Source organism: Manis pentadactyla, chromosome X (genome assembly GCF_030020395.1).
Source record: "Manis pentadactyla isolate mManPen7 chromosome X, mManPen7.hap1, whole genome shotgun sequence".
Taxonomy (NCBI): domain Eukaryota; kingdom Metazoa; phylum Chordata; class Mammalia; order Pholidota; family Manidae; genus Manis; species Manis pentadactyla.
The window spans coordinates 86,125,623-86,140,558 of NC_080038.1; positions in this window are offsets into that span (position 1 = coordinate 86,125,623).

Consider the following 14,936-nt stretch of genomic DNA (forward strand, 5'->3'; position numbering starts at 1 on the left):
TCGTTCAAAGTTATTAAAGCTTCATATTTTTTATAATTTTGTATCATTCCATATGATTTATTTTCAAATATTTGACTCAAATAGGCAAGACTATAACTGAGTTTGCTCCCATCTATGTTCAGCCTACAATAGCTCTTCTTGGGTTTTCAGTTTTCCCAAAATCTTCAGCACTTTGATATCTTTTTTTTAATATACATGTATTTTTTTGTGTGTGATAAGAAAACATAAAACTAAATTTTTCATCTAAACCATTTTTAAGAGTACAGCTCAGTAGTGTTAAATATATTCGCATTGTTGTGTAGTCAGCAAAATGTTCTCATGGCTCCAGTTTCTCCTAGGCATAAAATTACAACAGCACTTCACACAGGAGCAGATATAACCTCACTGCTCAGGCCTCACTCCCAACAGACCATTTTCTTTCTAAGGGTATAATGTCCCTCTTGCTTATTTAGCTTGGTAGTAGTCCATTTCATCCATCTATTCTGTTTTGCAGCATATTTAAGAAGCAGTTAGAGGTTACCAGAAATACTGCCACTCCTTTTGCTTCATCTACTTAATTCTTTGTTTAGTCATGCTTTAATTTTTTTGTTCTTAATTGAAATGTTCTGATATATGTTGGTATCTCCCCTTTAATACCCTCTTATTGTCCTTTCTACACACTAATCTGTACAATAAACCATTTTCCAAACCTTTATACTTTTAATTTTGACACTTTCCCATTCTGCTGATTTAACCACAAATGAGAGCTAGTGTATCCATCCTGATCCTTCTTGCTTTTGTGCTTCCCATACTCTCCTTACCTTGAAGTCTTAAGACAAATTAAAAATAGATAAAAATTGACTTTATTGCCCCTTTATATCCATTCCAGTAAAAAATGAAAGCAATCAATCAGAAAACTATGTTCTATCATAGGCATTCTTAGCTTAATAATGGAAGAACATGACTCAAGTCAATTTCTAGGCAGAATGACTCTAACATAACTACTCAAAATGGCGGACATCACAGAATTCCAGATGTAAGATAAGAGCCTTGTATGAATCCGGACACTCAGTTTTGGTCATCTGTATCTAGCTAGCTCAGGCACAGGCAGAAAGTTAAGACAATTTGCACCAGTTGTTGACTGCAACTTCTGCTGTTCCCTTCATTATTAAGTAGCCATGTTCTAGCTGCATGGATTATATAAAACCATGTCCATCCTCACTAAGTAAGCAACACTGATCCCCATTGAAGAGATTTAGTTTAAAAGTTTGTACACTGCTATTCCAACTGCTTTATCATGTGAATAGCATAATAAATAAATCACTCGTTGGGGTATTTTTGATCCATGAGTGGGGTTAATTTCAATCTCCCCAAATCATTAAGTATACCTAAGAAAACAAATGATTAATTCAGAATCAATTTAAGGATCTTCAAGATTTATGAAATGATTACTATGGCAGATGCTGGCAGGGGGAAACAAAGTGTAATAAAGGGACCCTCATCTAAAGAACACGCATAATTATTTCAAATAATATATACGCTAGAAGGCAGTATTTTATTCAGTGCTAGGATGTGAGGTATATAATAGAAGTACTAGAGAAATTAGGAAACAGAGAATCACAAAGACACTGCAGAGAAGTTGGAACTTGGGCTTCACTGGGCAAAGAAGGGGAAATGGATTCTGAAAAAAAAATTGAGCTTTGGGGTTGATAATAATTATACTCTGTCTGACTTGCGTAAAGGGTTTTCACTGGTGATAGAGAGAGGATGGGTAGGTTGGTGTATCTAGGGCCTTCTGAATACAAACTAGACTAAGGAATATTATTTTAAGGTAATAAGCAATAAAGCAAGTGAGTACAAAATAACAGTGAAGATGGTGCAACAGAATCATGAAAGGGACATTTTTTTAACTCAGAGAAACAAACACAAGAATACTTAATAAAAATGTTGTACTCCTCCAGCTAAGCTAGCTCGTAAATATTTAAATTTTTCTTCTGTTCTGATTAATGCCCTTGTTCTTCCTGGATGGTTTTTAAATGGTATAAAGTAAAAAGTAATGTTTCTCACTGGGAAAGAGTGTCCATCTATACTAAGTGACAGAATATTCTCCTCTAGGTCACTGTAAAAGGAGCTCAAATGTCAAGGACTGTGTTCCTTAAAACTTCCAAAGTTACTAAAGTAATTTACATGAAGTCTCACTCTTCATAAAACAATTCTAGATGTCAAAAATAATGTCTATTTGAAGGAATTTTCTAATTTGCTAAACCCATTTGCTTGCTTTAGGTTTCAAAGAGACTTGTGGTTAAAAGCTGGCATTTAGCATCAAACCATCTGTGACCTATGTTCCCATCCAAACAGAGTGTTTTAGCAAGTCATTTCTGCTGGTTTCTATGCTTGTCTGTGTCACCTGGAAAACTTTCTAGATTCAAGATCTATTACATCAATTATTTTGGATTATTTAAAGCTCCATCTGGTATCTACAATCTCGCATCTTTGTCCAGGTTATTTTAGCCTATGTCTCTTTCTTGTACTTAAGAAATTAAATTATAATAAAGAGTGATTATGGCACCTGCCTTTCACCTCCTTGCATATTCTGTGTAAGAACAGATATCATAGCAAAACTGAGGGTTTACAGCTCTTCTGAAGAATGGGTATTTGTATGTTGGAAAGATGGCTATAGAAATGAACATACAACAAAATCTCAGCTGACAATTACTTTCTCTCTAGAATTTCTGCCTTCCACATATAACATTAAAAAATAAAACGTGATTAATAACTGCATAGGCAAGTCTATTATACAGGCCTCTCAAGTATTTTTCAAAAAGCCCAAATAGCTATTATTAAAACAGTCCTCTCTCTCTACCCACACACATAGACACAGGCATGGGTGTGATTATGCACTTATGTTGCCTTTTAGAAATCTACTTGGTACCCTATAGCTATGTATTAAGTTGTCATAGGGACTTCATTTTGCTGACTTATAATAGGCATTTTCCATCCAGTGTTCTCTTTCTTGGAAAATTTGCTATTAGGCCAACTTAGATATAAAGTAAAATTTAATTGTCTCAATTCCTAATTTTAATGTTGTTATAACAAAAATTCTGTCAGCTGATCTAGACCATTCTGTCAGTGAAGTATCATTGTCTTTTTTAAAATAGAAGGATAAAATATGGAAAGAAAACATGTCCTTGAGGACTGATCCGTTTAAGTTGAAATTGATTTAAATTTCTTAAATATTCAGCCACTATGTAATTTACTTAAGACATTACAGACATAATATTTTTTTCTCAGGGCACATGATGTGAGAAATAGAGTGTGGAAAGATGAAAAAAAGGGCTTTGTTAAAACTTTACTTATAACTATAGACAAATTTTATAACATTGATCGCCTGGCCACAAATTGTTTTTTTCACTTCACACATTGTATATTTGGATCTTCTAATCAGTTACTTTTTCTTACTTTTGTATAAACATCTTATGCATTACCATTTTCTCACTATGGAACTCTGATATTATCTTGTAATATATGATAAGCAAACATCTACTTAGTTTATCTTTAATTGTGGAGAGTGTGGTAGACTACTGAAAAAAAAGTGAAAATGTAAATGTTTTCCAACTCTCAAATGAGTTGTCTAAGCAAGACTTTCTCCATTTTTCTCCTAGGTTTTATTAGCTTTGGTATAGAGAAGAAGTAAGCCAATTTAAAAATAATGCAGAACATAATATGTAATGTGGCAAGAATGCCTTTTTAACTCCCTCCCACCTCCTGTGTCTTTCCAGTTATCTTCACAGGTTAACTGTATCTGACTCTTGTAACACTGAAAAAGCACTCCTTAACTAAAGATATCTGCTCCAATGGCCCTGAGTTTTCACACATTACTCACACTTCTTATCTAAACCATCAGAGGCTCAGGTTAGGAAGCCACTGTTATTTGTCATACCAACTAGCCAAACACCTCCCATAGGATTCTAAGAAAAGGGAGAACATGAAAGACAGGGATAAGGGAGTGGGCATGGAGATGGCTTAAGAAGAAGGGCTGTGGTAAGTAACAGAGAGATAGGGAGGTGAAGGCCAAAGAATGGAAAATTAGAGGAGTAAAAGAGAGGGGGATAAAGGAATAAAAGAATATTACCCTATTTCACAATTTTGCATAGGAATGACCCCTGTTTTCAGCGCATATCCTCAAACCCATATTAATTTTCACTATTTACATCTCTCAAAATTCTTGTATTCAACTAGGAAAAGTTTAATCTAAATCATATTTGATTATCAAGTCATGAGCTTATTTATTTGACAGAGGTTGCTAACATCAGAAAAAGAACTAAATTCAGGTAATTGTGTTTGCCCTCCACAGTGTTTTAAAAAATCTCTGAATTTGCAAATCTTACACGGTGCATGTCAAGTTCCTCACCACTCTAATGTTTTATAACCTGCCAGGTTTACTTATTTACCTGTCTCAATCCTGAAAGCATTTGTCTTTCTTACTATGATTTATCGCTTATGACTTGTGTTATTGCTCCAGCCCCAAAACGTGATAATTTGGAAGATAGAAAGGTATTAAATCTCTTCTCTGTGAGTATGCTTTCTTCAAAGAACGTCCTCCCCTGTCAAGGACTCTTGGAACTCTGAAGTCCTGTGGAGCACAATCAGAAAACATGCTTAGATATCTTTTGCAGCTGCCTCTCTGGTATCTTCATCGACCTAATTTGCACCCACTAATAAGGCATCTAGAAACATCCAACACCCCAAATTGCTTATGGGAAATGCTGTTTTGAGGGTGTCAGAGAACACTAAGCAGTGTCTCAGTATGACAAACTTATGACTAATTCTGAATGCCTCAGTGTTAGATGACCTCCTCAGTAATTTTTTATTACTACCCAGAAATCCATCATACATATGACTTTGGGAACAATAAATTATTCTAACAATTTAAAATAACATATGTTCTGTGTTGTTTCTTTAATTTATGGTAAATAAATATTATTTTTCATGTAAAAATAGAGTGTTCCTTTCAGATTCTATGGTTTAAATATTTTATGTACATAAACTTTTATAAATAGTGAAATAACAATAATTAAATTTGCTAGTAATAATAGCCTATTATTAATAATAACAATAAAAGATGATAGTATCTACAGTGGTGACTGTAGCAGAACACAGAATAAGCTACTGGCCATTACCACTTAAGTGAGAGCTATTATTTTAGATTTGCATATATCCAAACCTTTGCTCTCTCTGGTCTGGTTGGTGGTCCTGTACCCCTGTATTAGCATTTCCTCAAATACCATATAGGTATGGAATTGTTTAAAAACGGCATGTCAGGTTGTTCTGGAATTAATAGTTCCCAAGTTGTGCTCTGTGGAATATTAGTTTCATTTGGATCCATTAACTGGAAATAGATGTTACAGCAAATGGTTGGATCCATGGTCCAAGAAAAGAAATGGTAATATTCTGTAGCCTTGAGAAATCCTTCCACAAATTGCATATTTTTATTAGCATGATTTATTAGACTAAACCATTAATTTTCAATAATCTATTTTTTTTGAGAGGGTATCTCTCATATTTATTGATCAAATGGTTGTTAACAACAATAAAATTCTGTATAGGGGAGTCAATGCTCAATGCACAATAATTAATCCACCCCAAGCCTAATTCTCGTCAGTCCCCAATTTTCTGAAGCATAAGGAACAAGTTCTTACATGGTGAACAAATTCTTACATAGTGAATAAGTTCTTACATGGTGAACAGTACAAGGGCAGTCATCACAGAAACTTTCTCTTTTGATCACACATTATGAACTATAAACAATCAGATCAAACATGAATATTTGTTAGATTTTTATACTTGATTTATATGTGGATCCCACATTTCTCCCTTTATTATTATTATTATTATTATTATTTTTAATAAAATGCTGAAGTGGTAGGTAGATGCAAAATAAAGGTAGAAAACATAGTTTAGTGTTGTAAGAGAGAAAATGTAGATGATCAGCTGTGTGCCTGTAGACTATGTGTTAGTCCAAGCTAGAAAAGGGCTATAAAACATCCACGGATGCAGAAGATTTCTCCAAAACAGGGGGGGTGAGGTTCTAAGCCTCACCTCTGTTGATCCCCAATTTCTCACATGATGGCCCCCCTGCGACTGTGCCTGTCTTAGGTTTTTCCTCCCTTGAGGAATCTTACCTGTCTCTGGCTAACTAGTCATCTTCCAGGGCCATACAGAGAAATGTAAAGTTGGCAAGTGAGAGAGAAGCAATATTGTTTGAAAAGGTTAGCTTTTTACTTCTTTGCAGATTTATGCCCTGTGGCTTCTATGCCCAGCATCTGTCTTGAGGTATCTTTACCACTTGGAAGAATCATGATACTCGGTAATTTCGACATGAGGCACGAATTCTACTTAGGGGTAGTAATTATGAAGGAAGAAGAGAAGCTTTAGAAGTAGCAGGCGGAAGAAAACATGGGAAGATTGATTATTTCTTTAACATATCTTTTTGTAGTCTAACTTAAGCATGTACAGGTTTTAAACTACTAATTAAATTACGCACAAACATTAACATAATAGGAATACAGTTACATAACCAAAGCAGATCTATAATTACCAGCCATCTCCAGTGAAGCCAAGAAAACCAGTTAGGCACCCTAGGCATTTGTGAAAATTTAACTATGATATGATGGATATTGTCCAACTGTACTTGAACAGTCTGAGAGAAATCAGACAAATTAAAACAACCCATTCCTGGGGACTGTTCACATCCCATATGTTCTTTTAACAGTAGATAGTCTGTAGTCGCAAGATTTTGGAGCGCTGCAACTTGCACTTCTCCTAATTCTTGGTTGAGTTCCAACAGTATAGATCCAGTCAAATTTGTTGTTTTACTGTATGCACAGGCCAGCTTAGATATCTCCTTCTTCATTCCAATGGCAAGTCCAGGAACCGGTGGGGTGAATGTAGCTACAGCTGTAGCAGCGCCTGAATCTTGTTGAGGTTTCTTGATGATCATCATCTGGTATGACTCTTCCAGAGAGTGCTGATGTTGGAAGTTCTTCTTCATATCGTATCTTAGTTCATTTTCTGGGTAGCCAAATTAGGCTTTGATCCTCTGTATAAACACAAACAGACCCTTTGAACACTTTGATATGCCCTTTATACCATTGTGTAGAACTCATATGAGGTCACCAAACAGGAACTGCTTTTATTTTATTTAATTTTTTTAAGAGAAAGGAATATTATCAGAAAAATGTACCTCCATAGCCGATGATCTGCCACCCTTTAAGTGATCAAAATTAAGGATATTTAAAGCATGCATTAATTGTTGATTTACAGTTAGTTTTATCCTATCAGGGAGTAATCCCCCTTTTCTTTCTTTCTTTTGTTTTTTTGTTATCATAAATCTACACTTACATGAAGAATATTATATTTACTAGGCTCTCCCCTATACCAGGTCCCCCCTATAAACCCCTTTACAGTCACTGTCCATCAGCATAGCAAAATGTTGTAGAATCACTACTTGTCTTCTCTGTGTTGTACAGCACTCCCCTTTCTCCCATCCCCCCACTATGCATGCTAATCTTATTACCCCCCTTCTTCTTCCCCCACCTTATCCCTCCCTACCCACCCATCCTCCCCAGTCCCTTTCCGTTTGGTACCTGTTAGTCCATTCTTGGGTTCTGTGCTTCTGCTGCTGTTTTGCTCCTTCAGTTTTTCCTTTGTTCTTATACTCCAAAGATGAGTGAAATCATTTAGTATTTCTCTTTCTCCACTTGGCTTATTTCACTGAGCATAATACCCTCCAGCTCCATCCATGTTGCTGCAAATGGTAGGATTTGCCCTCTTCTTATGGCTGAGTAGTATTCCATTGTGTATATGTACCACTTCTTCTTTATCCATTCATCTACCAATGGACATTTAGGTTGCTTCCAATTCTTGGCTATTGTAAATAGTGCTGCGAGAAACATAGGGGTGCATTGGTCTTTCTCAAACTTGATTGCTGCGTTCTTAGGGTAAATTCCTAGGAGTGCAATTCCTGGGTCAAATGGTAAGTCTGTTTTGAGCATTTTGATGTACCTCCATACTGCTTTCCACAATGGTTGAACTAACTTACATTCCCACCAGCAGTGTCGTAGGGCTCCCCTTTCTCCACAGCCTCGCCAACATTTGTTGTTGTTTGTCTTTTGGATGGCAGCCATCCTTACTGGTGTGAGGTGATACCTCATTGTAGTTTTAATTTGCATTTCTCTGATAATTAGTGATGTGGAGCATCTTTTCATGTGTCTGTTGGCCATCTGTATTTCTTTTTTGGAGAACTGTCTGTTCAGTTCCTCTGCCGTTTTTTTAATTGGGTTATTTTTTTTTGTTTGTTGAGGCATGTGAGCTCTTTATATATTTTGGATGTCAAGCCTTTATCGGATCTGTCATTTACAAATATATTCTCCCATACTGTACGGTTCCTTTTTGTTCTATTGATGGTGTCTTTTGCTGTACAGAAGCTTTTCAGCTTAATATAGTCCCACTTGTTCGTTTTAGCTGTTGTTTTCCTTGCCTGGGGAGATATGTTCAAGAAGAGGTCACTCATGTTTATGTCTAAGAGGTTTTTGCCTATGTTTTCTTCCAAGAGTTTAATGGTTTCATGACATGCATTCAGGTCTTTGATCCATTTTGAGTTTACTTTTGTATATGGGGTTAGACAATGGTCCAGTTTCATTCTCTTACATGCAGCTGTCCAGTTTTGCCAGCATCATCTGTTGAAGAGACTGTCCTTTCGCCATCGTATGTCCATGGCTCCTTTATCAAATATTAATTAACCATATATGTTTGGGTTAATGTCTGGAGTCTCTAGTCTGTTCCATTGGTCTGTGGTTCTGTTTTTGTGCCAGTACCAAATTGTCTTGATTATTAGGGCTTTATAGTAGAGCTTGAAGATGGGGAGAGAGATCCCCCCTACTTTATTCTTCTTTCACAGGATTGCTTTGGCTATTCGGGGTCTTTGGTGTTTCCACATGAATTTTTGAATTATTTGTTACAGTTCATTGAAGAATGTTGCTGGTAGTTTGATAAGCATTGCATCAAATCTTTATATTGCTTTGGACAGGATGGCCATTTTGACTATATTAATTCTTCCTAGCCATTAGAATGGGTGAGTTTCCATTTGTTAGTGTCCCCTTTAATTTCTCTTAAGAGTGACTTGTAGTTCTCAGAGTATAGGTCATTCACTTCTTTGGTTAGATTTATTCCTAGGTATTTTATTCTTTTTGATGCAATTGTGAATGGAATTGTTTTCCTGATTTCTCTTTCTGTTGGTTCATTGTTAGTGTATAGGAAAGCTACAGATTTCTGTGTGTTAACTTTGTATCCTGCATCTTTGCTGTATTCCGATATCAGTTCTAGTAGTTTTGGGGTGTATTCTTTAGGGTTTTTTATGTACAGTATCATGTCATCTGCAAATAGTGACAGTTTAACTTCTTCTTTACCAACCTGGATTCCTTGTATTTCTTTGTTTTGTCTTATTGCCGTGGCTAGGACCTCCAGTACTATGTTAAATAGCAGTGGGGAGAGTGGGCATCCCTGTCTAGTTCCCGATCTCAGAGGAAAAGCTTTCAGCTTCTCTCTGTTCAGTATAATGTTGGCTGTGGGTTTATGATATATTGCCTTTATTATGTTGAGGTACTTGCCCTCTATTGCCATTTTACTGAGAGTTTTTATCATGAATGGATGTTGAATTTTGTCAAATGCTTTTTCAGCATCTATGGAGATGATCATGTGGTTTTTGTCTTTCTTTTTGTTGATGTGGTGGATGATGTTGATGGATTTTCGAATGTTGTACCATCCTTGCATCCCTGGGATGAATCTCACTTGGTCATGGTGTATGATCCTTTTGATATACTTTTGTATTCGGTTTGCTAATATTTTATTAAGTATTTTTTCATCTACGTTCATCAGGGATATTGGTCTGTAATTTTCTGTTTCGGCGGGGTCTTTGCCTGGTTTTGGTATTAGGGTGATGTTGGCTTCATAGAATGAGTTTGGGAGTATTCCCTCCCAATATTTCCAAAAAAGTTTTCCCTCCCAAAATTTCCAAAAAATAGTATTCTATTTTTTGGAAAACTTTAAGGAGAATGGGTATTATGTCTTCCCTGTATGTCTGACAAAATTCCGAGGTGATTCCATCTGGCATGGGAGTTTTGTTCTTTGGTAGTTTTTTGATTACTGCTTCAATTTCATTGCTGGTAAATGGTCTGTTTAGATTTTCTGTTTCTTTCTGGGTCAGTCTTGGAAGGTTGTATTTTTCTAGGAAGTTGTCCATTTCTCCTAGGTTTCCCAGCTTGTTAGCATATATTTTTTCATAGTACTCTCTAATAATTCTTCGTATTTCTGTGCGGCCATCATGATATTTCCTTTCTCTTTTCTGATTCTTTTGATTTGTGTTGACTCTCTATTCCTCTTAATAATTCTGGCTAGAGGCTTATCTATTTTGTTTATTTTCTTGATGAACCAGCTCTTGGTTTCATTGATTTTTGCTATTGTTTTATTCTTCTCAATTTCATTTATTTCTTCTCTGATCTTTATTATGTCCCTCCTTCTGCTGACTTTAGGCCTCATTTGTTCTTCTTTTTCCAATTTTGATAATTGTGATAGTAGACCATTCATTTGGGATTGTTCTTACTTCTTTAAATATGCCTGGATTGCTATATACTTTCCTCTTAAGACTGCTTTTGCTGTATCCCACAGTAGTTGGGGCTTTGTGTTGTTGTTGTCGTTTGTTTCCATATATTGCCGAATCTCTATTTTGATTTGGTCGTTGATCCATTGATTATTTAGAAGAGTGTTGTTAAGCCTCCATATGTTTTTGAGCCTTTTTGCTTTCTTTGTACAATTTATTTCTAGTTTTATGCCTTTGTGGTCTGAAAAGTTGGTTGGTAGGATTTCAATCTTTTGGAATTTACTGAAGCTCTTTTTGTGGCCTAGTGTGTGGTCTATTCTGGAGAATGTTCCATGTGCCCTTGAGAAGAATGTGTATCCTGTTGCTTTTGGATGTAGAGTTCTTTAGACGTCTATTAGGTCCATCTGTTCTAGTCTGCTTTTCAGTGCCTCTGTGTCCTTACTTATTTTCTCTCTGGCGGATTTGTCCTTTGGAGTGAGTGGTGTGTTGAAGTTTCCCAGAATGAATGCATTGCATTCTATTTCCTCCTTTAGTTCTGTTAGTATTTGTTTCAGATATGTTGGTGCTCCTGTATTGGGTGCATATATATTTACAATGGCTATATCCTCTTTTTGGACTGAGCCCTTTATCATTATTTAATGTCCTTCTTTATCTTTTGTTACTTTCTTTATTTTGATGTCTATTTTGTCTGATACTAGTATTGCAACACCTGCTTTTTTCTCTCTGTTATTTGCATGATATATCTTTTTCCATCCCTTGACTTTAAGTCTGTGCTTGTCTTTGGGTTTGAGATGAGTCTCTTGTAAGCAGCATATGGATGGATCTTGCTTTTTTATCCATTCTATTAATCTGTGTCTTTTGATTGGTGCATTCATTCTATTTACATTTAAGGTGATTATTGAAAGGTATGAATTTATTGCCATTGCAGGCTTTAAGTTTGTGGTTACCAAAGGTTTAGGGTTAGCTTCTTTACTATCTTACTTTCTAACTTAACTTGCTTGTTGAGCTATTATAAACACAGTCTGATGATTCTTTATTTCTCTCCCTTATTCCTCCTCCTCCCTTTTTCATATGTTGGGTGTTTTGTTCTGTGCTCTTTTTAGGAGTGCTCCCATCTAGAGCAGTCCCTGTAAGATGGCTTATGGAGGTGGTTTGTGGGAGGCAAATTCCCTCAACTGTTGCTTGTCTGGGAATTGTTTATTCCCTCCTTCATATTTAAATGATATTCATGCTGGATACAGTAGTCTTGGTTCGTGGCCCTTCTGTTTCATTGCATTAAGTATATCATGCCATTCTCTTCTGCTCTGTAGGGTTTCTGTTAAGAAGTCTGATTATAGCCTGATGGGTTTTTCTTTGTAGGTAGCCTTTTTTTTTCTCTGGTTGCCTTTAATACTTTGTCCTCATCTTTGATCTTTGCCATTTTAATTATTATGTGTCTTGGAGTTGCCCTCCTTGGATCCCTTGTCATGGGAGTTCTGTGTACCTCTGTGGTCTGAGAGGCCATCTCCTCCCCTAGTTTGGGGAAGTTTTCAGCAATTATTTCTTCAAAAGACATTTTCTATCCCTTTTTCTCTCTCTTCTTCTTCTGGTACCACTATAATGTGGATATTGTTCCAGTTTGATTGGTCACTCAGCTCTCTTAGAATTCTTTCATTCCTGGAGATCCTTTTATCTCTCCCTGCATCACCTTCTCTGCATTCCTGTTCTGTGTTTTCTAGTCCATTAATGGTCTCTTGCCTCTCGTCCATTCTGTTTTGAAGTCCTTCCAGAGCTTGTTTTATTTCTGTATTCCTCTTCCTTAGTTCTTGCATATTTCTCTGCAAGTCCATCAGCATGGTTATGACTTTTGTTTTGAATTCTTTTTCAGGAAGACTGGCTAAATCTATCTCCCCAGATTCCTTCTCAGGGGAAGATGTAGCAGATGCTGAAGCTGTCTGGGTTAGTCTTGTCTGGATCATATTTTTTTGCCTTTTCATGTTGATAGGTGCTATTGACTGTCAGCTGGGAGGGCCAAACTTTCCACTTGCTACTGGCCTTTCTTTACTGGGACAACTGCGACCCCTAGTGGCTTGTGTTGGGTAATTGCGTGTAGACTATGTCTTTGTGTCTTGCCTGGCCGGTATGGAGGAAGCTCCCTTGCTGAGTGCATGGTCAGCCTTAGGCTGCTTCTCTGCTTTCGCCGTGCCCCGGAGAGGTAATGGATGGGGGCTGTTTGGATGTTTACTTCTGTGAGGGGTCTCAGAGCTGTTGCCCAGGGGGTTAATGTGCCGGGATTTCCCTGTAATTTCCAGCTGCTGGACTGTGACCTGTGTTGTTTCCGTCCAGCTGTTGCGTCCCTGTCCCTTTAAGACTTTCAAAAAGCACTCGCTTTTCTTTGTCACAGGGGCATCAGCTTCGGAACCCACTCAGAGGTCTTGCTGCCCTGTTTCCCTAGTTTCCAGCCGTCCACTCATGCACTGTGTCTGTGCTCTGGTGCAGATGGCTAGGGCTGGGTGTTTAGCAGTCCTGGGCTCCCTCTCCCTCCCCGCTTTGACTCCTCTCCTCCCACAGGGAGCTGTGGTGAAGGGCGCTTGGGTCCCGCCAGGCCGGGGCTTGTATCTTACCCCTTTCACCAGGCGCTGGGTTCTTGCACGTGTGGATGTAGTCTGGTTGTTGTCCTGTGTCTTCTGATCTCTCTTTTAAGATTAGTTGTATTTGTTGTATTTTCAAAAACATATATGTTTTTGGGAGGAGATTCCCACTGTCCTACTCACGCTGCCATGTTGGCTCCACCCCAGTTTCAATAATCTATTAATAAGGACATTGCTTTGGAAAATATATTAATCAATGGCACTCTTTTCTACATAAACATAAGACAGTTGTGCTTTGAATCATGTAATTGTCAGAACTGGAAAGGAGTCTTAGAATCTACAGGCAACCTCATTTTATTGTGCTTCACAAATATTGCATTTTTTCCAAAGTGAAGATTTGTGGCAGCCATGCATCAAGCAAGTCTGTTTTCCAATAGCATTTGCTCGCTTTGTGTTTTCTGTCACATCTTGGTATTTCTTGCAATATTCCATACTTCTTCATTATTATTATATGTATTATGATGATTAGTGATTATGACTTACTGAAAGCTCAGATGATGGTTAGCAGTTTTTAGCAATAAAGTATTTTTTAATTAGGGTATGTACTTTTTAGACATAATGCTATTGCACACATATTAGACTACAGTATAGGATAAACATAATTTTTATATGCACTTTAAATCAAAAAGTTTATTTGACTCACTCTGTTGTAATATTTGTTTATTGTGGTGGTCTGGAACTGAATCTGTAATATCTCTGTATTTAGAGACTTGTCTGTATTTAGCAAAGCTCCTTCATTTTACAAGGAAGGAAACTGATGGCCAAAGCAAATACTTCATTATTTAGTTTGCTTAACATTTAGGGCAGACACTGTGCTTAGGACTGTGCATTATGTCAAATGACCCTCATAAGAATCCCATGCAGTAGATATTATTATTGTTGTTATTTTTGTTATTACTATATCCATTTTGTAAAAGAGACAATCTAGGCATAGAGGTTGTGTTATTTGTACAAAGCTACAAAGCTATTAGGTAACAAAGCCAAGTTTTAAACCAAGACTGTCTATCTTCAGCACATAAATTCTTTTTTTTAACAGATTTAATGAGGTATAATTCACATACCATACATTTCACCAATTTAAAGCACACAATTCAATGATTTTTAGCATATTCACCATGTGATCCAACACCACTATCAAATTTAAAATATTTCACATTTCAATAATATATATTATTCTTTGTATATTATAATGTTTAACATCTTTAAAAAACATTTCTGGCTGGAAAGGGATAATCCCTCTTTGGGCTAGCAAATTCTTATAGACCGCTAAGGGCCCAGACCTCAGTTGTGAACATGCTTTTGATATAAAGACCAACCAATTCAGGGTCATACCTCCTCTAGCTGGCCTTTGCATCCTGGGAGGCAATATTCCTCTGCTTTAAGTATCCCAAGGCCAGGTACCAGGCAACTAGCCCAAAGCCCACAGAAATTATTCATACTAGTTAATCACAACCTTTTACTTCATCCAGCCTTGACTTTCTGAAAAACTCCAATAAAGTCCTTACTTAAATCTTCCCCTCACTCCTACCTTCTGCCTCCTGACCAGCCTGGTATTTTTCCCATGTGGCCTGCCTGGTGTGCCATACCTCCTGTCTCCAGAATTGATGAGTATAGTATAATATGCCTTGTTTTTCCTTGAACCTCCTTCTGCCGCTCAACACACTCCATGC